The following is a 25,476-nucleotide window of genomic DNA, read 5'->3' on the forward strand; positions in this document are numbered from 1 at the left end:
CAATAGTACAAAACAAAACAAAAACTAAATATATAGAGAGAGCAATAATATCATGTAATCCATGGAAAGGATAGTGGGATATTAAGCATTCCAAAATTCTTGAATTGTTTGGAATTTGGATGAAAGCAACGGATAAATTTAGATCTTTTAAGTGGCATCTTAAATTAAGATAAACAATAAAGGGATAAAGTAATACGAACAAAACAAAAAGGGATAAAGTAATACGAACAAAACAAAAAAACTAAACCAAAATAAAAATGAAAACAAATATAAAATGTAATTCAAAAGGCAAATCTTACAAAGTAGATTGATAGATGTTGATCCAAATATAGAAACACTGAGTGTGGAAAAAGACGATCTCGATGTGATAACATATTAAAAAAGATAAATAGGGGTGCCTGGGTGGCTCAGTCGGTTGAGTGTCTGACTTCGGCTCAGGTCATGATCTCACAGTTCATGAGCTCAAGCCCCACATCGGGCTCTGTGCTGACAGCTTGGAGCCTGGAGCCTGCTTCTGCATCTGTGTCTCCCCTCTCTCTGCCCCTTCCCCTCTCATGCTCTGTCTCTGTCTTCAAAGATGAATAAACGTTTAAAAAAAAGATAAATAAAGCAAATATTATTCAGAGAGATGAGACAGTAGGAATATTTCTTTAAAATATCATACATATACAGCTGTTATCATTAACTATATTTATTGTATTGGTGGTCTCAGGCAGTAGAAAAAATATTTATTTAATTATCCTTGTGGAGATTTAATTGTCTTCAAAGGAAAAAATTGATAGTTTGAAACAGTTTATTTGAAGTAATAAGGTATAGTAATATTATTTGGGAATACAGGTATAAAAACCATATCAATTTTAATTCTTGAATATTTACAGATAGAAGTTGGAAAATATTTTTTTAATTTGATACCAATGAAATTGCTGGAAAATAAGACATTAAGGATTAGATCTTATAAAAATGTTTATAACAAAACAAAACTGAAATAAATGGAACAATACCTTATACTTCCACATGAGAAGACACTGTTATAGTGATGTAAACTTGCCATCTTAATCCATAATTTTAAATATTCAAATATTTTGTTATTAATATTATTATTAATGGCACCTAATTAGCTTATTCTAAGTATTATATGGAGGAGCACATAGTCCAAGATTGGCAAGAATGCTTTGAGAGGGAGTAAGGCTAGAGAACTTGCCTTCACTGATATCAGCTAGAGTACACAATAAAGTAAGGTATTGGGGCAGTGACAAACACATAATTTAAGAACAATGAGGGTACACAGTGAATCCTATGCATGTTTGGATATTGATAGATGTCAATCATGCAGTATAATACTCTGACGAAAGGGTTGAGATGTAAGAAAATGGTGCTGTGGACAGGTGTTTCTCTGTGATAAAGACTATCTCAAACTTGAATCACTTGGAAAAATAAATTCATTTGGATTACATTCCTAAATAAAAATGCTACATTTTGTAAGGAGAGACAATAACATAGGCATTTATTTCTTTTTTTTTTTTTAATTTTTTTTCAACGTTTTTTATTTATTTTTGGGACAGAGAGAGACAGAGCATGAATGGGGGAGGGGCAGAGTGAGAGGGAGACACAGAATCGGAAACAGGCTCCAGGCTCCGAGCCATCAGCCCGGAGCCTGACGCAGGGCTCGAACTCACGGACCGCGAGATCGTGACCTGGCTGAAGTCGGACGCTTAACCGACTGCGCCACCCAGGCGCCCCACATAGGCATTTATTTCTATGACAAGAAAATGGATAAGAATGCCTTAATTAGGGCACAAAGAGTCATATAAAACATAAATGTTATTATGTTTTATTTTTAACCCACATCTCAAAGCACAGAAAAGGTCAGAAACAAAAAAGGTGAAAAGTGGACTCAAATTTGAGGAGTATATTTGTGACATGTATGAATAACAAAGGGTATATGTATATATAGGATATCTATAAAAGGATATATACAGTTATCCTTCTTTGTAATCAATAGATAAAAGGCAAACAACTCATTAGAAAATGGGCAAATATATACAAAAGTAAGAAACCAGAATGGCAATTAAATATAAAAGAATTTCTCTATATTTTTAGACTCAACATACTGCAAACTAAATAAAGAGATATACATTTTCATTTTTACCCAATATCTTGAGAAAAAAATCCTGACATTCATAAACGTTGATGAGGGTATAGAGCAATAGCAACTTGTATGCACTGCTACAGGATGTGTAGTTTGAGTAACATAACAGTGAACAATTTGGCAAAATCTGTTATTCTGTTTTTGTATGTTTTGATAGAACGTATTTTAAGGTAAACGGATTGAAATCAGAGAGGTAGGATGCTGGGTATGTGATTGCTTAGTACAGGCAGATGCTGAGATTTTTCTTTGTATCTAAGTTGAAGAGTGGTATTAGATAGGTTTAGGGGATTTAAAGAGCTTGGAGTAAACCAACATGATGTGCTTTACATAATCACTATATTTAAAATGAATATAATTGAATATAAAAGCTCATTACTGAAAATAACTCTGCTTAGCATAAATCACTTTCAGGAAGAAGACTCATAATCTCTCACATGCTCTTACTGCCTCCCATTCTCCCTTCCTTGTGATCACTTTCAACCATTGACATGTCTGATGTTCTTAAGGACTTACTTATACTGGTTAATCTCCTGGGTTCTAGAACTCCTGTTGTATGATATGTCCCCTTAAGAATTATTTAAACCAATTCAGGAGACATAATAAGTACCCTGAATAAAGACAGAGTTTAGCTGTATGCTGTGATATAAGCTTTTATTCATATGCAGAAATGTCCCCTTTGTTCTCACTGATTAATTTCACTATGTACTTACTTCTGAAGCTTTTATAATACAAATTATTATGCATCAAAAGCAAGACAAGATCATATTAACCCCTATAAATTTTTTTTTTGCATTTCAAGTGTGCACAACAAATAGTTCTTCTCAGAAAACAGAAAATTAAAGAGTCATAAAATATTAGATCCAGCTCTTTCAAACCCAAATATGATAATAATTGCTGGAAACCTCATTTATAAATGAGATGACTGAGACACCACAGTCAGTTGTATAGCTGATAACAAGAAAGAAAGATAGCTAGATGATATGCACTGCTTCTTTCCCTGGAACCTTCTCATTGCACATCAACCCTCGCAAATTAGTTTACAGTTCAGCATTTTACTGAACTCTATTTTTTCTGGACATAACTTGAAAATTCAATCAAGAGAATATTTGCTGACCACTCCCAAGTACTATTTTAAAATCTGGTCAGCACTTTTTTTTTTATTTTATTATTTGTTTTTGAGAGAGAGAGAGAGAGGGGGGGGGGGCATGAGTGGGGGAGGAGCAGGGAGAGAGGGAGACACAGAATCTGAAGCAGCCTCCAGGCTCTGAGCTGTCAGCACAGAGTCCGACGTGGGGCTCGAACTCACGGACCGTGAGATCATGACCTGAGCCGAAGTCGGACGCTTAACCGACTGAGCCACCCAGATGCCCATGGTCAGCACTTTTAAATTTTGATGAAACTTCTGTGTGGGAGGTACAGGTAAAAAGAACTGTAGACTGTGGGATGATTTATACTTTTCATGAGGCTTGATAATAATATACATAACCATAGCAAAAACATTAGAGCTTCCTCACCTATAAAATTGTGCTTATCCATAGAACCTGTTCAGTATCCTGTTCAGTGTGTGGATTCAGTCCTCATCTTTGTCTTCTTGGCAGTGGCTCCATACTCACTGGTGAAGCAATCTTGATTCTCATCAGCTTCTCGGTCTCAAAGTCAGCTTCTCCGCTCAGGGAGTACAACTTGTCAGTGGATGCACTTCCTTAAATTAAGGTATCCATGCTTCTTAAGAATATTCCTAATAGTCATATGATGTCATATAGTCACTTTCAGGAGGATCTCTCATTTTAGTTGTGAATAAAATTTTAAGCCAAGAAATGAAATAACCAGTTAATCCTATTTGAGCTACTGAGCAACTTTTGAGAGGAAAAAAGTAATCAATTTAATAAAAAGAATAATCAAAAAAGAAACTTGATGTCCAGATATATCAAATGTAACAGTAGTGTATAAAGTCACCCAAACCTGTAAACTACTTAGCCAGATTAATAATGAAAATTTCAAATCTAACCAAATGTTAAACCTTTATAGATTGTCTTGTTCAAGAAGTGCATGGGAGAAGAATAAATAGATATGAATTTTAAGGGAACAGAGTTACTAGGCTTATTTATGATTTCTGTTCAAGAGCCATAAGACTGGAAAACCCCTCAATGCAAGGATAATGATTGAGCAGATTCAGGCATACGGTTCAGGTAACTGTAAAATAAGTGGAGGAACACAAAGTAAACATCCATTTTGACTGGCAGAGCCTAGACTAGAGTCTGAATCTAACAATCACTGTGTGTGATCTCAGGCAACTTTTTTTAACCCTTCTGAATATTGCTGATTGGTAAGCAGAAGACCACATGTGATGATGTGATAGAGTCAGAGAGATGTGGGTTGAAAGCCAAGTTGACCTCTTGATAGTTTAATGTTCTTGGAAAATGAAACCCTTGAAACCTCAATGTCTTCATCTATGAAATTGAGGAAATAATATTTATCTAAATTTTGAGATTTGAGGAAAACTCAGGTTTATGTCCTAAACACATAGTGGTTATTTTAAGAATGTTGGATAAGCGATTATCACTCGCTTGTGAATGCAGAACTTTGTAAATGTAAATTAATAGTACATACATAGGATTGTCAAGTAGAGAGGATGTCCCAGTGAAATCCTCAAAATTTGAGTGACAATCAAAATATGTTTGTCCTCTATTGCCTCAGAGTACAAAATTAATCAGTAATTCTTAGGGACAAATATTACTTTTTCTCTTAAACTTTAATAGGCTTCTGGTTTGATAACACATTGAGTCCCTAGTGTGTTCTTATGAATGAGACTATAGCATATTTTCCCTTCTTTCAATTTGTATTAAACAGAGAAAAGGGGGAGAATGGAGAGTGTGTGAAGAGCAAATATTTTAAAGATCCTAAAACACTTACATCATTCACATTTTGGCATGATAGAAATTGGGCTGTATCTTATAATCTGTGGCTTCTTGCCATTGCTGACATCCAGGAAGCAATCCTGAAAGAGTTGCCATGAACTTGGTTGATATTCCTGGTGGCAAGACAGGACAACTGTACCTCATCAGTGCTTCAGTCAACAAAATATTTCAGGTCCACTTAAAAATGGAATGTGAGTGTTCATTTTTGTCTGCAACTTTCTGATACCAACATCAAAACTCACAGAGATGTTAGCATCTTGGTGCAATAGGACACAAGGAGCAGGATGTACAAAACTTCCTCTGAAAGATTGGCTCACTCTAGTGATTTGGATAATGAGTTACCTGGAATTCAGGGCTCCCTGGTATCCCAGTAGAATGAGCTCCATCCATGGTAAGCTTTCTGTGGTTTTGGTGTCTTCCTGCTCCCAGAGTTGAACATCCCAAGGAATCTAAAATCCCCAGATTTGGGGCAGCTGGCATTCTCAGGCAAAATTTGAGCTGATGCCTGAATCCAGACTGCCTAAGTCCTGAAGCAGCCTGTTCATGTTCCCAGTAGTAGTTATTTTTCATTAGTGTTCTAGAAGGAAGAAGTGGGAGTAACGGGATGGAATAGGTTCCTTCCATTCGATCGCATTCCCTCACTGTATGTCTAGCAAAGCAACATGTTTCTGGCACTCCTCTCTGTAAGACAGTAGGACAAGTAAGAGTTGAGATTGTTTACTCTAGGTGACTTTGGCTTGCAAGTGAAATCTTTCCTTAAGACCTAATATATGGTAGAGGGGATTGTTCAAAGCACTGTATAAGCATAAATGAACCTATCTTATAGAAGAGAATACTATCTCAAAGGAAATAGCATTAACAAAGGCTGCATCACTAATGGTACTCATGGAACAGAGGATGATGTCATCAGCAGGATAAGAACAATAAATATTCCATGTCAGAAGATTTGGATTTTGAATGTGAGGAGGTTTTAGAATGTCTGAATAAACTATTTTACTGAAAATTTGTTTTTATGCATTCACAAGATTGGTATATGATTACACTTAGGTCTAAATAACTATACAAATATTCATTCAATACATATAAAAGAAATGAGAGAGTTTTAAACAGCATTGGATCATGGTTTAACATGAAGTTATTATTATTTTTTAGTGACTCAGAAGATTGAAAACATTCTTACAATTTTTGGCATCATGAATTTGATGAAATATACAAAATAAATTCTCTGTAAAAGGAGGGCAGCAGCTTCCAACAATATGACCACCCGACCTTGTAAGTACATCAGTTCAATTATAATAATTTCAGAGTTGTAACAAATTATAACAATTTGCACCCTAAGGTATGTCTTGCCTACTGGAAAAGCAGAGACACCAAAAGTGAAGGGAAAAAATCAGGGGGAAATGTTTTGATGTTAAGATACATGGGCATTTGTGTGTGTGGTGTTAGAAAGTGGTTCAGTTTCATTCTTTTACTTTTAGCTGTCCAGTTTTCCCAACACCATTTACTGAAAAGACTGTCTTTTCCCCATTGTATATTCTTGCCTCTTTTGTCATAGATTAATGGACCATCTAAGTGTGGGTTGATTTCTGGGCTCTCTTATGTGCCATTGATTTGTGTCTATTTTTGTGCCAGTACCATAATGTTTTGATTTCTGTAGTTTTGTAGTCTACCTTAAAATCTGGAATCGTGATACCTCCAGCTCTGTTCCTCTTCCTCAAGATTGCTTTACCTATTCAGGGTTTTTGTGTTTCCATGCAAATTTTAGTATTATTTGTTATACTTTTGTGGCAGATGCTATTGGTATTTTGATAGGCGTTGCATTGAATCTGTAGGTTGCTTTGGGTAGTATGGGTATTAAGGCACGTGAAATAAGTTAGACTGAGAAAGACAAATGCCATATGATTTTGCTCATAGTGGAATTTAAAAAAATTAATAAAGAAGCAAAAAGCAGAATCAGACCTTTAAGTAAAGAGATCAAACTGTTGTCTGCCAGAAGAGAGTGATGAGGGTCTAAATGGGTGCAGGAGATTGGGAGGTGCAGGCTTCCAGTTAAGGAAAGAATAAGTCATGGGAACAAAAGGCACAGTATAAGGAAGATAGTCAATGATATTGAAATAACACTGGGTGGTAAGAGATGGTAGCTACACTTGTGGTGAGCATAGCATAATATATAAACTGGTCAAATAACTATGTTGTACACCTAAAACTAATATAACACTGTCAACTGTTCTCAAAAAGAGAAGACGCATGAAATAATTACTGTTTAAAGAATCAGAATTGGTAGGTGTCATAGTAATTTGGTGACTTTGTACTGAGTTTTATATATATATGTATATACATATATATATATATATATATATATATATATATATATATATGTAAAGAGAGAGAGAGAGTTTGAGGACTTTGTACTGAGTTATTTATATATAAAATATATATATACACACACATATATGTGTGTATATATATATATACACACATATATGTGTGTGTATATATATATATATACACATATATGTGTGTGTGTATATATATACACATATATGTGTATATACACACACACACACACACACACACACATATATATATATATATATATATATATATATATATATATATGAGTGTTTGAGGAATTGAAGCACACTAATAGTTTTTGTGTTCATATATAGCATTACAGTTCTTCAATATGTGGTTTCTACTCTTTCTAGAAACCATTTGATTTTTTTCTGCTTCTCTAATAAGAAAAATGAGAAGAAAGAAGGATTGTCAAAAGGTGACCTGCTAAAATTACAAAAGTATAAGTTAGATATAGCCCCATGGTAAACATTTTCCTTCAAACTACCATGCCTTTATCTTACTTACTGAGATTGTACTTTATCACCCAAATATTTTATTTCTAAAAGTGTTCTGTACATGGCTGAATATTGAGAAGAGAAAATTAGAGGCATTGGAAAAGTAACAGTTCTTAGCTACAACTATATCCTTCAACCCAGCAAAATTAACTAACAGAGTTTACCTTTTTTATCTATTATCCTCATCCCCATTCACAGTCCCACTTTCTTATTTAGGCTGTGGTGCTTTCTGATAATTCTTATTTTTCTTATTGAAGTTCTTTTGTCTCACTGACCTTAATTAAATAATCAATGTATTTATTTTATTTCTCACTCTTCAGATAGTTCAAAGTTTTCCCTGCTTAATCAAATTCCCATCTCCATAATGGATGTTTCTTAGGAGCATAGCTGAATGTACTCACTAGTGTCTCTCATGAAATTCATATTTCCGTAAGCAGGGTAGGAAAGGCAAATGATTTTGTGGAGCCCAAATGTATATCTGTGTTTTTGTGTAACACTAAGAGTTCAAACCACAATTTCACTACTGACTACTATCTGTTTGACTTGGGGCAATTTGAAAATTACTTTCCAGCCTTATTTGCCTGATGGTAAATCAGGTAATATCTATCTCATGATGCTGTGGTAAACAATAAGAGATTTTAAAGGTGTCTAGCAGCTTTTCTTCTTTTTTTCCAAGATAATCTATGTATATTTCCAAATATCCTGCCCATCATAATAATTATGAACTCAAAATAATCAGGTCAGTATCCCATCTCATGATATACTTACTTAAAGTCAGATAAAGTCATCTAGCCTCATCTATATTAGACAGTCCAAAAGCTGCCCTCACTTTAAAGAGAACTTTTATGGGTGTCACGAGGAGATCTGGAAGGGTTGGAATAACAGACAGTATCCACTGCCAGAAATGGTGCCTCACATGCTCCCACACTGTGTTTGTTTTGGTGATTATATGTCCTTCTCTCGGTGAATACTTGTGTAATAAACATACATACAGAAACAAGCGTGGGCACTTTAGCAACTACTGCTTCTGAGTCAGGGCTGGAACGCTAAGATATGTATTCACCTATGCTAATGCTGAACTGTTCTCAGGGAGAGCTGGTCCCAAGAAGCCTTAATAATAGCTCTGTGGGAAGATTGTGAGAGATTCTTGGTTTTGGAGATGTTCCATTATCTCTTACAACCAATAGTGCCACCAAAATATGCTACAACAACTATCAGGAAGTAGGATCCTTGCTGGATTAGTACTTTCCATTTCCGGAAGACAGAAATCTGACAGCAATAGATTAGTGTCTTCCAATGTTCTCTGTCATATGTGTGTACAATAAAAAAGGCTAAAGAATTGCCTTTCATTTGTATTATCTGATGCTAGATTAAACAGATATAGCAGGTGTTTATGTGTGTGTGTGTGTGTGTGTGTGTGTGTGTGTATGTGTGTGTGTGTGTGTATGTTGTGTTTTGCTTAATCCAGCAATGATTATGGAGATTCCTAGCCAAGTCTCTATTATTTTCAAAATACAATAGCAAGTTGTAAGGACTGGATTTTAATCCTTCCCTCAGTATGGTTGAAGATGTCTGCTCCAAAGCAGCATTACAGAGTTGTCAAACTCTTTTCAGCCTGGCAAATAGAACCTAATGTCTTTCTTCACTGTATATTTGAACCTATCCAGTAGCAGAACATGCTTTATGACATTACTAATTTTCAGGTATGATGGCTCATGTCATTACATGAGACCCCATTTATAAGAGCTGTGAAAATGTGAATAATCTGTACTAATGAGAAATAATTACTAAAGTAAATAAAAGGATTTTCCAAGGGAGGGCTTTGTAAAATATGCTTATAGTAAATAATAAAATAGTGAACTATGTTAGTGTCAATACCAGAAAACACAACAGGCCTATGTAACTTGTTCACCAGATTTTTATGCTTTCTAATAGTTTATAACTAAAGACAAAATGTGAAAATAGGTGTGATATCCCTGATTAGAGTACAAAAGGCATTGTTTCCTATTCATGTGTAGTACCAGTAGTGTTATTAAATTGTTTATGCAAACATTTTTTAAAAGCCCACAGGTTTGATTAAATTAACATACGTAAGATTATAGAATAGATGCTCCGAGTGTCCAAGGGATACTGAATTTTAAGACATATTATAATCTCTACAAAGCCAACTAAGGGAATTTTATGATTTTAATGTCCTAAAAATGCAAGTCCTATATAAAGTTTGAGGATCAATTTTTATTGCTCAATGAAATTTCACTTGGGCCACCACACTTATTCTTTAAAAGTGAATCCTCTGGGCCACTTGGGTGGCTCAGTTGGCTGAGCATCTGACTCTTGATTTCAGCTTAGGTCATGGTCCCAAGGTTGTAGGATTGAGCCCTGTGTCAGACTCAGCACTGACCATGGAACCAGCTTGGGATTCTCTCTCTCTCTCTCTCTCTCTCTCTCTCTCTCTCTCTTTCTTCCTCTGCCCCTCTCTCCTGCTCACAAACTCTCTCTCAAAAAAAAAAAAGTCATCTCTTGGGGACGCCTGGGTAGCTCAGTCAGGTAAGCATCTGACTTGAGCTCAGCTCATGATGTCACAGTTTGTGGGTTTGAGTCCTGTGTTGGGCTCAATGCTGACAGCTCAGAGCCTGGAGCCTGCTTCAGTTTCTGTGCCTCCCTCTCTTTGCCCCTCCCCTGCTTGTGCTCTGTCTCTCTCTCTCTCTCTCTCAAAAATAAATAAACATTACAAAATAATTTTTTAAGTCACCTCGTATTGAACAAACAAACAAAAAAAGTAACTCCTCACAGTGAATATAGTTGTTGTTATCTATAGTTTATATCATATGGGTGATGGCCAGGAGGGCTACTGTAATCAAGGGTCAGGGCTAAATCCCTGAGTTGCCTCCAGGCATCTGCATTTTCCATTAGATTCTTCCTTGTCTTACAACTCTGCTGAAAATCTTTCTGACCAGAAGAAGAGTTTTGAACACACTAGAGAGAATAAATGTCCTTCCCTCAGCTGAGATATAGGTCCCGGAGTATTTTCCCCAAACCAGAGGCGTGTGTTGTAGAGAAGACTGAGTATATTTGGCAGTGATTACTCTTCCCTTCTCCCTGCCGGAATTATTAGTGCATTCTTCTAGGATTTTCACTGTGAGAACCTGGGAAGGCTCCTGGAGCTAAATTCTGCTAAGGTGTTGGGATCCCTCTCAGACTGGGATCTACTCACATGCACATCTATACTCAGCCTCCAACAGTTCATCGAAATTACCATCTAAGTGTCCCCAACAGAGTATGGCTCCAGCAGTTGCTGATCCTATTAGTTGTGACTCTCCAGATGTACATGTGTCTCCAGGTTCTGGGCTGGCAGATAACCATGAAACCTCAGTTTCTAATGGATTCAAGGACAGGACACTCAATGAGTCAGTTCATCTGGCCACTTTTTTTAAAACAGGAGTGTAGATTTCTAAGCTATTGACATTTTTGACACTGTCTCTTCATCATTGTTCACTAATCTTGCATTTTTTCTTGTGCCCTGATTCCATTGTGTTTTCATCTCTCATTGTCATATATTTCTGCATTTATAATACAGTTTGCCACTTACTTAATAACCACTTAAAGGTTGCAAGTAGTCAATATGTCATCCTCAGTGGCCAAGGAAGATAACGTTACCATGGTTATGCCTATCTGAATTGTTTACTCTTGCCTTTAAGCCATCATGTGTACACCTGAGAGTGGCAAATGTAAAAATTCCCCCAAAATTGCTGATGTGAATCAAAACACAGTGTTCAAACTCAGGTAATTAAATCTAAACATGTCATGAGTAGCTAGAAATCAGAACAGAGTAATTTGTGCGAAGATTTGAAGATCTTGGAATGAAGGTGATCCTAAAGATAATACCTATGAAATTCTAGAATTGATTTCACAGACCAATTAGGAATGGCAGATACTGGACAGTATGTAGACATATAAGACACTTTAAAGATTAAGAAGACTTGAAAATTCAGGTGAGCAGAACTTGACCATGGAACTTCAAGATGTTAAGAGATACTACTATTTTCTTGTGTGGTACAGATGTGGATCTGTACAAAGAATATAACCTTTTAAATCATTCTATATAGTCAAGTGCCCACTTTTTTCACTATGTACACATGAACAAAATGTTTTGGCTTTGTTTTATGCAAACTCTGTGTATGCATTATTATTTGCAAAATAGTACTTTATATGTTTGTATGCATTCAGAGAAGCCAAAGATTGTTTTTCATGAATAAGAAAAAAGGAAAATTAGCTTCAGTAATGTGTGTGTGTGTGTGTGTGTGTGTGTGTGTGTGTGTTTAACTTTGGATTTAGAATTTAAATGGTGTACAAATAAAAGTTAGTTTTAAAATTCTGTCTTCACATTTATTACAGCTTGGGGGGATTCAGTAGACTTCTCACTGGCTCATTAGTGGTGCTTATAAAACAAGAGCAATTGAAAAAAGGAAGGAACAGCTGTTTGGAAATGCAAGGAGAGAAATTAGAGCAGAAATGCAGGTAAAATATGGGCACTTTGAAAATAATTGTAGTGACATCAAAGAGGTACAATTTAAACATTATTTAAAAATACCTTGCAAACTGCTTTAAAACTCAAGATCCTGAGTCAATAATGAGTTTATGCATCAGCTACTCCAAATGTAATTGAAACGTGGAGAATGCTGTATAAGTTATTCATTAAAAACTATCCAGTTGCTGAGTAGGAAAGTAACTCCTCCTCTAAAGTCAGCACTTTAAAAATCCTGGGGAGAGTCACTAGGGCCATCAATATTTTGATTCATGACTGAAAGAATGTCTTGCATGAGGGGACACCTGTCTAATTCAGCTGCTGCCTTTAATTGTGGAAGATAGGCAAATGGGGATGATAAAGAGATTTGTTTAAAAAAAATTCAGGGTAGGGGTGCCTGGGTGGCTCAGTCGGTTAAGCATACGGCTTCAGCTCAGGTCGTGATCTCCTGGTTCGTGAGTTTAAGCCCCGCGTCCAGCTCTGTGCTGACAGCTCAGAACCTGGAGCTTGCTTCAGATTCTGTGTCTCCTCCTCTCTCTGCCCCTCCCCTGCTCATGCTCTGTTTCTATCTCTTAAGAATAATAAATAAACTAAAAACAAATTTTAAAAAAATTCAGGGTAGTGATATTTATTTGCATATTTTTTCTAATAGGGGAGTGATTTAAATATCATAATTGCATTCAAATTTGACAGAAAATAGATTTTCAACTTTACTGAATTTCTTTTTTTTAATCAAAATTCAACCCAAACTTTACACTTCTGGAACCCAAATTCAGTTGTTTCTGATTCTAAATTCTCCAAAGCACTCCCCATTCTGATAGCATAGAATCTTCACTCTCCTCATGGCAGAGTGCAACAGCTTTAATTACATAACACGCAACCAGAAAAGTAATCAAGTTGACTTTGCTCTGTGACATTTGGACCCAAAAACTTCCATGGTTATAAGAGAAAATATATTGCAATATATTTTATCCTTGAATGAAACAGTAGTATTCTTATAGTTTAGACAAATGTACATCAGTAAAAGTGAAATATGAAAAACTTTCTTCAAACATAATTTACTTTCTCCAAAATTCTGTTTGAAGATCCACTTTAATACATCTTTTCAGCAAGGCAAGCATTTCAGATTATTTCCATGCAGATGGAAATCACTCAGTTCTTCATTAATTGAGTTTCAAAATGTGAAAGGTGCTGAATAATCTAATTGGGAAGCAAAAACAGAAAGAAAAATTCTTCTTCAAGCTTTCATTATCTGTATAGCAACAATTCCGGGTTTAACTTAAGCAGTGTCCATTGTAAAAGCATCTCTTCCCCTTTTTAAAACCAGAAAATCTATACTCCTCAAGGAAAGGATTATTCTACCCTTCCCTCACATTGGTAGAAAATCAAGCACATTTATAGAAAAATCAAGAAAATCAGACTGGTGTCTGGGAAAAATAGCAGTAAACCTTGCCTTTCTAAGCCTACAACATCAAAGTCAGCTCCCCAGGTTTAAGTTTTCAGATTGGGTGTTGCATTCAAGCCTCATCTATTAATAATCGTCCCTTTGCTGGCCATTATTATCATCTGTTTCCTTCAGTGACTTGAAGAATAATATGTGATGAAGAAGAATATTTAAGAATTTTAGACTTTCCAGAGGCTTCTGGGTGGCTCAGTCAGTTAAGCATCTCACTGTTGGTTTCAACTCAGGTCATGATCTCATGGTGTTGTGAGTTGGAGTCCTGTGTCGGGCTCTGCACTGCCAGTGCAGAGCTTACTTGGGAATCTCTCTTTCCCTCTCTCTCTGCCCCTCCCCTACTCACACTGTCTCTGTCTCAAATAAATAAATAAACTTAAGAAAAAAAGAAGTTTAGATTTCCATGACCAAGTGTCATCTAAAAGTCATTTTCAGCAAAGAAAGCTTTGGTAGATGCATGCTTAAAGCATCAAAGATGATATTTAAATAAGGCATCTGAAATTAGGTAGGGGGAAACAGAAAGATTTTAGAATTTTTAGAGTAGACGCAAGATATAAACTCAGGCCAATGACTCACAGAATGTGTATAATCAGAAATGGTTATGGAAGTCCAGTTCCGGAAGAGATGGACTAAGCAACCTCTATCATTTCTATCCATGTGAATACATCCAGCACATCAAGAAGCATTTTAGGCCTCTGAAAGGTAAGTAGTAGCAGAGGATTATACAAGAACACCAGAAGTACCTTGGAGGTGGCAATTACTTTAGCACTTTTTTTTTCTTCAGTATGTCTTGATCAGAATGCAACCTGTAACCTGGAAGTAAACACCAAGGTACAGAAATTCAGGAGCCTTCCTCCCACCTTTTATTATTATCTGTTTGCTCACACTCCAAATTTCAAGTAACTGTCAGGTAGTGGTGGAAGAAGCAATAATGAGAGCCCACAAAAAACAAAACTCTGAGAACAGGAAGCTTTCTCTACAATCAACAATCTCACTCCAACCTATTGCTATTGCTTTATTTTGTTGTCTCTGTCCTCTTGTCATTGGAAAAGGGAGATCCAGGGAGCCACAATGTACCCAGGAGATCATACAGAGGAAGAAGCCCAAGAAGAAAATTCATAAAGAATGAAATACTGGGCTGGTCCCAACTTTTGCATGCATGGGTATAATCTTAATCATCATAACAAACACTTTGATAGCTGACCACCAGCGAGGACTCAGATTGAGCAATGACTGGTGCACACCAAGGAAAGGTCTGAAAAGTAATGCAAAGGATTTGAAAAATGAACTAACATTGACACAACAACCCACAGAAGGATGATTGGACCTTGTGACTTGAAAGAAAATGGGTTGATTGCCTATTTAAAAAAAAATTAAAAATCCTCCTTAGAATTTAGATAAAACTCAGAGTCCCATAACATAATAAGGAAAGTGTCCAAGATCTGATCCAAAATTATTCCCCAAAGGAAGAACCAAGGAAGTTTCAACTAAAATGGAAACAATCAGCTAACATCAACAAAATTACACAGATATGATTTTCTAGCAAAGTATTTAACTATTACACAGTGATCCAAGAAGCAGTCATGAACACTTTAAAAAATGGAAAAATTCAGAGTATCAACAAAGAAATAGAGAATGTAAAAAAAAAGAACAAAATGGAGCACCTGGGTGGCTCAGTCAGTTAAGCGTTCAACTTTGGCTCAGGTCATGATTTCAAGGTTTGTGGGTTTAAGCCCACATCAGGCTTTCTCTGTATTGACATCCTGGAGCCTGCTTCGGATTCTGTGTCTCCCTCTCTCTCTGCTCCTTCCCTGCTCACACTCTGTCTCTATCTTTCTCTTTCAGAAAAATAAATAAACATTAAAAAAAGAACAAAATGGAAATTTTTGAACTAAGAATGTAATAATAGATATGAAAGCTGTACTGATTGGGCTTTGTGATAAAATAAAGGTGACAGAAGATAGAGTGAACTTGAGGGTATGTCGACAGGAATTATTCCATCTGAACAATACAAAGAATTTAAAAAATAAACAGCCTCAGGGATGTACAAGAGAAACACAAAAGTTCTAACATTTGTGTCCTCAGAGTCTGAGAGACTGGTGATGTAAAAGTTGAACAGTTGAAAACTTCAAAAGTTTATCAGAACATATAAAGCTGTAAGTTCAATAAAAATGCCCCCCAAACCCCAAACAGGTTAAGCCCATATATTTCCACACTAACACACATCATAAACAAATTGTTGTAAATTAAAGCCAAAGAAAATGTATTGACAACCCCCAGAAAAAAATGACACGTTACCTATGGGAAGCACAATTTGAATGGCTGTGGATTTCACTTCAAAACTACAGAGGACAAAGAGAAGTAGCACAACAATATTAAAGTGTTAAAAGAGTTGTTAGCTTTAATTCTACATCCAGGAAAAAACATCTATCACAAATGAAGATAAAATACAGACATTCTCAAATACAGAAAAACTAAGAGAATCTGTTTTCAGCAGATCTGTTCTAAAATAATTGCTAAAGAAAAATCTTCAGACAGAAATGACATCAGAAAGAAAGTTGAACAGAAGAAATTACCTAGGATAAAGAGGAACACTATATAATGATAAAAGTTTTAATTTACTAAAAAGACATAACAATTCTAAATGTGCATGCCCTGAACAACAAAACTTAAAAATATACAAGACAAAAACTGACAGAACTGAAATGAGATATAGGCAAATCCACAATTACAAATCAAGATTTTAACACTCCTTTCTCAGTAATAAAAGTAGTAGGCAGAAACCAATCAAGAATATAGAAGTACAAAATAACACCATGAGGCAAAGTCCTCAGTTCATATTGAAATTAAATTAGAAATGAATAACTGAATGACAGTGGAAACATCAGTAGACATTTGGAAAGAAAAAAAATTAAAAAAAACTATACTTCATTACAACCTATCAGTCAAAAAGAAAGCCTCAAATGATATTAGAAAACATTTTGAACTTAATGAAAATGTAGACAAAAATAAAATCCCATAAAAATAAATTTGTGAGATACAGATAAAGCAATGATTAGAGGGGAATTTATACCATTAAACATTTACATTAGAAAACAGGAAGATTTCCTACCATAATTTAAGCTTCCAATTTAAGAAACTAGAAAAAAAGAGAAAATAAACCTATGGTATCAGAAGAATATAAGCAGTGAAGATAAAGAATGCAGAAATCAATGAAATTGAAAATTAAAAACAGAAAAATCAATGACATCAAAATCTAGTTCTTTGGAAAGATAAATGAAAATGATATGCCTCTACTAGGACTAATAAGGAAAACTGAGAGGAGACAAAAATAATATCGGAAATTGTGGTAGCAGGGCACCTGGGTGCTTCAGTTGGTTGAGCATCTGACTTTGGCTCAAGTCATGATCTCAAGGTTTGTGAGTTTGAGTCCTGCATTGGGCTTGCGGCTGTCAGCGCAGAGCCCAAGTCAGATCTTCTGTTCCCCTTTCTTCTGTCCCTCGCACTCTCTCTCAAAAGTAAACAAAACGTAAAAAAAAAAAAAAAAGAAATTGTAGTAGGAAGAAGTTTAAGATGACTTCCATTTTTTTCTCCCCGGTGTAAACACATTGTATATTTCCTCTCTTTGATTTTAGGCATAGCCTGTGAATATGATGGGCTTTCACTCCTCTGATCATATTGTGTTGTATAGCAGAAATGATTTTTTACGTATAAATAAAAGTTCTGGACAGATGTCTTTGAATTAATTGGAAAAGAGCTTATCCAGATGGTCTGAGTTAATCAGTGAACTGGCTAAACCTGGGACCAAAGGTCAGTGAGAAAGAAGTCAGAAGTTCAGTGTGAGAGATCACATGGCTGTGGGGGAAGCTCCAGGATGAGGAAGTGTGGACCACTGGAAAAGTTCCCAGGCTGACAGCTTGCAAGAGAATAGAGGCTTCCCTACTATAATGATAAAGAAGTGAATGCTGCCAACAATTGCCTGAGCTTGAAAGAATTGAGAAAGGAATACAGCTAGGCTAACATCTTGAGATCATTCTTTTGAGATCCTGGTCAGAGAACACAGTTCACTCATGCCTGGACTTTTGATCTAAAGAAACTGTGAAATAAATCTCAGTTGTTTTAAACTTTCAAGTTTGTATTATTACATTTTATTTTTATTTTTTTTTTAATTTTTTTTCAACGTTTATTTATTTTTGGGACAAAGAGAGACAGAGCATGAACGGGGGAGGGGCAGAGAGAGAGGGAGACACAGAATCGGAAACAGGCTCCAGGCTCTGAGCCATCAGCCCAGAGCCTGACGCGGGGCTCGAACTCCCGGACCGCGAGATCGTGACCTGGCTGAAGTCGGACGCTTAACCGACTGCGCCACCCAGGCGCCCCATCAAGTTTGTATTATTACATTTTAGTCATAAAAAGTTATTAAAAGAATGCAGAAAGGCTGTATCCCAATAGACCCTATAAACATCAAAAGGATACTAAGGGAAACCCAAAACTCTCTCTCCAAACATAAATTCTACACTTGAGGATGGACCAATTCTTTAAAGAACACAAATTATCAAAATTCATCCAAATGAATAGGTAAAAGAGGGAGGCAAAATACTAGTAGATAATGACCAAGTAGAGTTAATTCCTAAAATGCAAGATTGACTCATTATTGAAAAGTCAGTCCATGTAATCTGCTAATAGTCTAAAGAAAATAATCATAGTATTAATTTCAAGAAATTTCAGAAAAATTTCACATTAATTCATGGTAAAGACTCTCAGCAAATCAGGAATAGAAAAGAGCCATCTACAAAACAAACAAAAAAAAAAACCTGTATATATAACACCATTCTCAATAATAATAAAAAAGTCAATGTTCTCTTTCATGAATGGGAAAAAGGCAAAAAAATTAACTGTGATCATTCCTGTTCAACATTATACTGGGATATCCTACCATTGTCATAAGGCAGGCAAAAGAAATAAAAATCACATAGATGGGGGGAAAAGACATACAAAATTCTCCATTCTTTTTAACATTTATTTAAAAAAATTTTAATGCCTATTTATTTTGAGAGAGAGAGAGGGAGAAGGAGTGAGTAGGGTAGGTGCAGAGAGAGAGGAGGGCAGAAGATCTGAAGCCCAATACAGAGCTTGAACCCACAAACCATGAGATCATGATCTGAACCAAAGTTGGCCACTTAACCCATTGAGACACACAGGTGCCCTAAAAGATTCTCCATTTTCAAATAATATTATTGCCTATGTAGACTTTCCAAGTACTCTGTAGAAAATATGCACATAACTAGTTTAGCAAATTCGTAGCGTACAAGATCAACAAACAAAAAATAATTGTATTTCTATACAGTAACAACATACAATTGGAAATTTAGATTTAAGAAATACCATTTAAAGTAATTCCAAGATGGGGTCCCTGGTTGGCTCAGTTGATTGAGTGTCTGACTCTTGATTGCAGCTCAGGTCATGATCCCAGGTCATGGGATCGAGAGCCCCATGTCAGACCTATGTACTTACTTACTGACAGCATGGAGCCTGTTTGGGAGTCTCTCTCTCTCGTCCTCTGCCCCTCCTCCACTTGTGTTCTCTCTGTCTCTCTCTAAAATTTTGCAAAAAGCTCCAAAAAATTGAAATACTTAGGTACAAAACTAGCAAAGCATGAACATAATGTTTCCTGAAATCTAAAAAATGCTGACGAAAAAAATAAAAGGAGACCAAAATAAATGGAGGTATATGCTATGTTTGTGAATTGGAAGGCTCCATGTAGTAAATATTTTAATATCATCAAATTGATGTATATATATTTAATGTAATGCCAGTTAAAGCCACAACAGGATTTTTGGTCAGTATATATAATCTGATGATAAAATTAATGTGTAAATTAAAAGTACCTAGAATAACTGAAACAATTTTGAGAAAGAAGAATAAAGTTGGGGGGAACACTTTAAGTAATTTCAAGACCTGCTATAAAACAATTATATTCAATAAGTATGTTATTGGCCAAAGGGTAAATACATTAAGTCATTGACACAGAATGGAATGTTAAAATTCTACAAAAGTGGGCAACTGAAGTTTTACAAATTTGTGAAAGCAATTCAATGGCTAACGAATGTTATTTTTAGCATTTGATGCTAGAACAATTAATTAGACATCCATATTGAAAGAAGTAAACATTGATTTATACTAACTCACTCCAACTGAATGATAGACATACATGTAAAGCATAAATCTATAAAACTTTTAGAAGAAAACACAGATGAAACCTTTGGAAACTGAGTTAGGCAAGGGAATTTTAGACAGAACATCAAAATAAAATCCATAAAACAAAAAAATAATGGCAAATTGGATCTCATTTTTAAAAAGATGTGTGAAATACCTTATTAAGAGGATGAAAATACAAACTAGGGAAAGTATTTGCAAATCACATACCCAATAAAGGACTTGCATTTGGAATATATAAAGAGCTCTAGAATCCTGATCATAATTTATCTCTGAACGCCTGTGTGAACATTTTTTGCATGAACGTTAAGTTTTATTTCTCTAGTATAAATATGCCAGATTAGAATTCCTGGGTCATATAGTAAGTATTTGTATAACTTTCTAGTAAGTATTTGTATAATCTAAAGATTGCTTGTTCATAAAACTGGACTATCCAAATATCCTATGGATGAACAGAGAAACAAAAGTAGTGTATCCATACAATATAAAACTACTCAAGAATTAAAATCAAAAAATCATTGACACATGAAACAACTGAGATGAACTTCAGAGACATTATCCTGAATGAAAATAGCCCAAATCAAAATATTACATATTATACTATTCCCTTTCAATGTCATTTTGAAAGAGACAAAATGATAGTGATAGAGAACAGATCAGTTTTCCATGTATTATGGATTGGGTTAGGATGTGAGTATAAAGAGACAACATCAAGGATTTTGGTGGTGGTGTTATTGTTCTGAATATTGGTTGTCATGGCATTTACAGATTCTCAAAATGTATTAAAATTCTAGAGCTCCACATCAAAAAATAGGTATTTAGTTTAAAAATAAAAAAAAATTAAAAAATGAAAATGTAGAAGAAAATATTGCTGAATTACAAATCAAAGAAAGAGGAGTGCCTGGGTGGCTCTGTCAGTTGGGTGTCCAACTCTTGATTTCAGCTCAGGTCATTATCCCATGGTTGTTGAGCATGGAGCCTGCTTCAGATTCTCTCTCTCTCTCTCTCTCTCTCTCTCTCTCTCTGCCCCTCCTCTGTGTGTGCTTTCTCTCTCTCTGACTAGATAGAGATTTTTGTATGACTTCTAGTAATATTGGAATATTGGACCTAAGATTAACAAGTACATTTAAAATACCAGTTTCATAATTGGTTTTCAAAATTCATTTCACTCAAAACATGTTTTTGTTTGCTGCAGTGAAGTTTTAAGCAAAAAAAGTTAGTATATGATTTGATTTTACCATTTCCTACTATATCCTAAAAAAGTAGTCAGTAAATATAAGATTCCTATCATTATGCCACATACAGTCTTTGGAGGAAGTAGGTGTGGAGTAGGATATTGAGGAAGCAACAAGACAATGTAAGAGAAAATAAAATATGGATCACTCCATATTTTAAAATATGGATCACTCTTTTTTAAAAAAAATTTTTTTAACGTTTTTATTTATTTTTGAGACAGAGAGAGACAGAGCATGAACGGGGGAGGGACAGAGAGAGAGGGAGACACAGAATCAGAAGCAGGCTCCAGGCTCTGAGCCATCAGCCCAGAGCCCGACGCGGGGCTCGAACTCACGGACCGTGAGATCGTGACCTGAGCTGAAGTCGGACGCTCAACCGACTGAGCCACCCAGGCGCCCCTGGATCACTCTTCTAAGTACCTTATATTTTAACAAGAAAATAATTAAGTTCACCAAAGTTTATAATGCTTATAATGCTATGAGAATTATTTTCTATGCTATTTGTTTACATAACAAATCAATGCTCAAAATCTAAAATCTAATAAATATCTTGAAAACAGTAACAATTATCTGAATAAATCAACAGGTATCTATATTAATATATCCAAACTAAAATAACATTTAGAAAAAAAGTGGCCGTGTCTTTTTTTGTAAAGAAATAAAAAATGAAGGAAAGAAGGGAGAGAGAAAAGGAGGAACACAGAAAAGTAGTTGTGTGTACAAGATAGGTATAATTTTCATAATGTTCTCTGAAGAAAGTGTAAAGCAAAATACATGCAACTTTAACTTTTCTTGTACTTACATTGCAACAGTAAAAAAAAAGAAACTAATTTTTAGATATAACACATATCTTACATGTTATTATTTAATATTAAATATAAAGTAGATACCTATTTTAATAATGAGTTTTAATTCCAATATATCTAAAAGATTATGTTAACATGTAATCAATGTAAAACTTACTTGAGAGATTTTTATATTATTTTCTTAGTACAAAACCTTTTTTTACTAAATATTTGAAATTTTTACGTATTTCAAGTTTTATACTAAATTTTCATCAAGATTACATGATCTGTATTTAGATTTAATAAAACTGAGTTTAAAAAGTAGATTTACATGCTTGTTGTTCCAAATTTACTTAAACATTTTCCAGTAATTGAATTAACAATTTCAAATTTCAATTTATACGTTTATATTCAATTTTAAAATAGTAAAATAAAAAATTCAGTTCTAAGGTCACACTAGCCACATTTCAGGTGTTCATTAGTCATATGTGGCCAGTGACTTTCATTTTGGACAGTGCATTTCTAGTACATAAATTTAAATTATTTAAATAAAAATAGACATTTTTAGTAGGTTATTCCCCTCTTGGAAATGTCTTGGCATCTTGTAAGTTTTATAATGAAAACTTTTGTCTACTGATGTTTACTCCTTGAAATATTAAGTGTGTATTGACTTTAAAGACAAACAGGAAAAATGGACATTGTTTATATTTTTATTTTTTATGATGATACTATGATAAAACTGTCTTTTATGCTGGTATTTGAGAGTAGCAGTCAATCTGGTGTATTAATTGTGAGCATTCTCCCTTTTGATACATTTGCTTTACTGGGATTCAGAATAAAGCGATATAGTTATTTGCAATTTGCTATAATTTAATTGGTTAAAATTCTCTTTTCTCAATATATTAAAATGGTATAATTGTACAGTGTAAAATCAGTAGGCTAATTTTATTTTCTATAAGGAACAGATGTCAGGGCAAAATCCTCCTAGTTTTGAGCAGCCCCAGGCATTATGAAAAGAAGTGATCATCTGCAAAAGTCAGTTTCATGGATAAACAGAAAAGTGGGCACTTTTTAAATTTAAGTACTACTTTGCATTTTTGTAGCTAATTCCACACTCTGATATCCCAAGTACCTTCTTAATTCCCTGTTATATCCCTCAAGACTCCAAGAGCAACTTCCATGTTAATTCATATCATTATAATTCTCTGAAATGGAGAGTGTAGCAAATGGGAAATTGCTAAAGAGTAAGGGATTTCAAATCTGGACAAATATTCACACCTTTCATCATGTGCATAAATACACACATCTTTTACCTTATGAGCATATAACATAAGGTCATCTATTGGCAGATATTTTTGGAGTTCATCAAATTAAAAGAAAATTTGTTATGTGTTTTCATAGAATCACATAGAGACATTCAGTTTTTATATATCAACAGAATTCTTTATATCACCTTATTCAAAATATACTATAGCTCAGCTGTTTGGTTGGATAAAGTAGATTTTTCTTGCTGACTGCAACTTGATGCTGGGATGGCCTGGACCCAGGAGTTCTATAGCTATCTGGGGAACACAAGATCCAAATTAAATGTGCATGGAGCTTAGAAATAAAAGTGGTGAGAAAATCATAAAACAATAAACTAAGTCCGCATAAAAATGTTTGAACCTCATAAAAAAATGAAGCCTGAATGCAGACATTTTTCATTTTTTTCTGTGAACCATGTTTCTCCTTGCAAGATAGTTTTGCTGGGTTTTGGGGCAGTTACCATGACTAGGTAATAAATAATGCAACTTGTTTCATATCAGTTTCTTCCTACAGAAATAAAATGATTTATCTTTTTTTTAGTGTCTTCTGCTCTGTAAAGAAAGTATGTGGATGAATAAAGTCATGACTTTAGAATACACTGAACACAAAGGACCGGTGAGGTTTAACACTCAGTAAAGATTAGCTTCTCTTGCAAATAATTTTGTTGAGGAATTCTGGAGCCGTAAAAAATAAAATTCATAATTGTTTCTTCAACTACAATTTGAGCCTTTCATATGGCTATGGTAAGAATCTGTTAGAATTCACCACAGACTTACCGGGAATCCAGTTAGCACTATTTTGTGCACAATTGCTACATAGAAAGAGAGTAGTAAGATAACTATCAATGATAGCCAAGTTATGGAAAGAGCACAAATGTCAACCAACTGATGAATGGATAAAGATGCGGTATATATATACAATGAATACTACTCAGCCATCAAAAGAATGAAATCTTGCCATTTGCAACAACCTGGATGGACCTAGAATGTAATTATGCTAAGAAAAATAAGTCAGAGAAAGAAAAATATCATATATTTTCACTCACACGTGGAATTTAAGAAAACAGATGAACATAGGGGAAGGGAAGGAAACATAAGCTGAGGATTGCTAGAGGGGGAGATAGATGGGGGCATGGGCATTAAGGAGGGCACTTATTGGGGTGAGCACTGGGTGTTATATGTAGGTGATGAATCACTAAACTCTACTCCTGAAACCAGTAACACCATTTCATGAAATATTATGTTGACTTTCTTTTTATACCAATTTATTAATAAGAGGAAATTAGATTCTCTTGAATTTATGTTTTTCATCCATATAGAAAGGAGATAGATTTTTTTCAACTCAATTAAAATATTTTTTTTATTAATGTTTATTTTTGAGAGAGAGAGAGAGCGTGAGCCAGGGAGGAGCAGAAAGAGAGAGAGAGAGGGAGACACCGAATCCGAAGCAGGCTCCAGGCTGTAAGCTGTCAGCACAGAGCCCGATGCAGGGCTCAAACTCATAAACCATGAGTTCATGACCTGAGCCGGAGTTGGACGCTTAATCGACTGAGTCACCCAGGCGCGCCCCTCAACTCAATTCTTAAACAGAATACCAACTTTTATTTTTTTTTAAGTGACCATATTTTTTAATAGGACTACTGTGGCCTCAGTATGTTTAAACAAATTTCTCTTAACTATATTTCTTTCCTAGTAATGGCTTACAACCAACTAAATTAGTATATTTAATGCATATTTCTGATTAATATATAAATTTAGACATTGGTAAAATCCCATTGTATATGTTTTTCAGTTTCTTTAAAGCAAGAAAATCAGACATTAGCTAAAATATTTTTTGTTTCACTAAGAGATCTTTATTTTTTCAGCTATAAATTTTGTTGATTTCTTTTTCTTTTCACAAATTTTCTTAAGAAAGGGAGTAGAGGATTTGATGTGATAAAATATGAAATATATCTTTACAGAAAATATCAAAAATACTTATTGTATACTCTATTACCAACAAAGGCACTGCTTTTGTTATTTTCCTATGATTCTGT

General features: G+C 34.9%; 1 protein-coding gene across 4 annotated transcripts in view; it reads left to right on the forward strand.

Moving 5' to 3' along the window:
• Positions 1 to 25,476, forward strand: part of LOC101083672 (ADP-ribosylation factor-like protein 5A) — a 761,586-nt gene that overhangs the window by 418,111 nt on the left and 317,999 nt on the right. For 3 of the 4 annotated variants that reach the window (XM_045054468.1, XM_045054469.1, XR_006595697.1), the window contains 2 exons: positions 3,688 to 3,862; positions 6,220 to 6,339. The gene's annotated coding sequence lies outside the window, so the exon portion shown is untranslated. The remainder of the gene's footprint in view (positions 1 to 3,687; positions 3,863 to 6,219; positions 6,340 to 25,476) is intronic. The other variant, XM_045054470.1, reaches the window with a different exon arrangement.

The sequence above is a fragment of the Felis catus genome, chromosome A3 (genome assembly GCF_018350175.1).
Source record: "Felis catus isolate Fca126 chromosome A3, F.catus_Fca126_mat1.0, whole genome shotgun sequence".
NCBI classification, from domain to species: domain Eukaryota; kingdom Metazoa; phylum Chordata; class Mammalia; order Carnivora; family Felidae; genus Felis; species Felis catus.